Source organism: Sinocyclocheilus grahami, unplaced genomic scaffold, assembly GCF_001515645.1.
Source record: "Sinocyclocheilus grahami isolate Dianchi unplaced genomic scaffold, SAMN03320097.WGS_v1.1 scaffold17094.1, whole genome shotgun sequence".
Lineage (NCBI taxonomy): Eukaryota > Metazoa > Chordata > Actinopteri > Cypriniformes > Cyprinidae > Sinocyclocheilus > Sinocyclocheilus grahami.
This window is the reverse complement of record NW_015516439.1, coordinates 2,607-4,641: the sequence shown is the minus strand read 5'-3', so window position 1 is coordinate 4,641 and position 2,035 is coordinate 2,607.

Genomic DNA, 2,035 nt, shown 5'->3' with positions numbered 1-2,035 from the left:
GTAGTCCGTGTGACATCAGTGGTTCAACTGTAAAGTTATGAAGCTTTGATAATACTTTTTTTGCGGAAAGAAAACCAAAATAACAACTTTATTCCACAGCTTCATCTCTACTGTGTCACTTGTGGATGCGCGTTCACGTCATTACGCTTGATCTGGGTCAGCGCCGCCACACGCTCACGCCATGGTACTGTCGTGAACGCACGTCCGCAAGTGACGAAAATGTTTTGGGTTTTTTTTCCATTTATTGAACTTTTGATATTAGTAATGCATGCTTAAAAGAGTTGATTTGAAGGATAAATGTAAAATAATGCCCTTCTTTATTTGATTGCAGTAAATAAAAAAATGTTTCAAATCCACTTCTTGATTTGTTGCCTCAACTCCAACTAAATCTTCATAATATCACTTACAACACTTCTAGCTTGGAAGATAGAAAAACGTACATTTAGCATCTGGAAATATTTCCTTTACTTTGATTTCGTTGTGATAAAAGATGACAGGAACATCATTATCAAATGTAAGCAGCATGATGCACTCTTTAATTACAAGGCTTGCCCACCCACATCCCTTTGATTTTGACACATTATAACCACCTATTATCAAAAGTCTTTCTATAAAATTAAATTAAATTATTTTTTTAAGATCTTACATAAATTGTTTGACAACAGACATCATGAAATATAATCACAAATGGGCAAAAGGTGTATTATATCAAATTAGCATCATGTTACACGCTTTTTCTTAAGACTCACTGTAAACGACAATCAAGTGTTTTTAATAACTTCCAATTGTGATCTGATATGGATTCTGATCATATAACAAGGCAGAAAAATGCTATTTGTAGCATTTTAGAATAAGCTAATTGCAACAACTGCTTAGCATTTCTCATGGTAAACGTCTGTTGTTGTTGTTGTTAATACCCCACATCACATAAAAATCCTGTCCAGTTTTGTATGGAAGCCCATTTCCACCACGGAATACAAATAAAAAAAAAAGGTAATTGTGGCATTTTCTCACAATTCTGACTTTTCCCCTTCACTATTGCAAGTTTACATCTCACAATTCTGTAATAGGTTACAGATTACAAGTTACCCTATTTAAAATGTAATATTTAGTGTAACTATTTCAATTAGGCTACTTTATGTTTGTCATTATCACCAATTGTAAAATGACAATGGTTCACATTTCCCATAATAATATTATTGAGTAAATATTAAATAACGTTGTGAATCAATAAATTAATGAATGATTAAGTAAATTAATAAAAAAGGAGTCAGAGTATATAGATGTGCAGTTGGCTTGGAAGACGTTAATATATGTTTTGTCCATTCTGCAATGTGAACTGGAGGTAAGCAGCAGTATACTAAATTGCAGCTATTTGATAGCTGAACTTATAAAGATCTTCCTCTTTTCGTTTTCTTGCTACATTAAAGATGAAATGGTTTAATTTCTGTTTTTGTGCAGGAGCGGTGAGGGAAAAAGCACTGAGTTCAGGGCAATCGGTTCGTAGCTCTGCTTCAACTGTGTGATACTCTTACGAGAGGTGACCACAATTTAATGTCGCAAATTTTAGAGTCACACGAGTCAGAATTCGGCTCAAAATCGGGCAGTGTATGCCAGTCAGGTCAGATAAACTCAGTAAGTAAAGCTGATGAGGGAAGGGTTATTATAATGAAGATTTTTATTTATTTATTTTTACAGTTAAAATCATTAAGTAGATTGAAATTATCTGATCTACTCTGTTGTCTAACAGTGATTTGAGAGTGTGTCTGTACCGCTGGATATCAGTCACATGATCAGCTGCAGCTCAATCACAGCTGTACTGATATTCAGATCAACAGCACTCTTACTCATGTGATATGGATTAAATATGTCTCTCGCCCGACACCGATGCGCGGAAGAGGGGAACCCCCCCCCCTTCAGCCTCATCGGCTAAGTCCATCTGAGATCCCCAAGAGCTCATTCTCCTCCGTGCCTCAGCAGCGGCGGGGGCACGGCCCGCGGAGGACAGCGGGGGGCTGTGCCCACCGCCCACCGG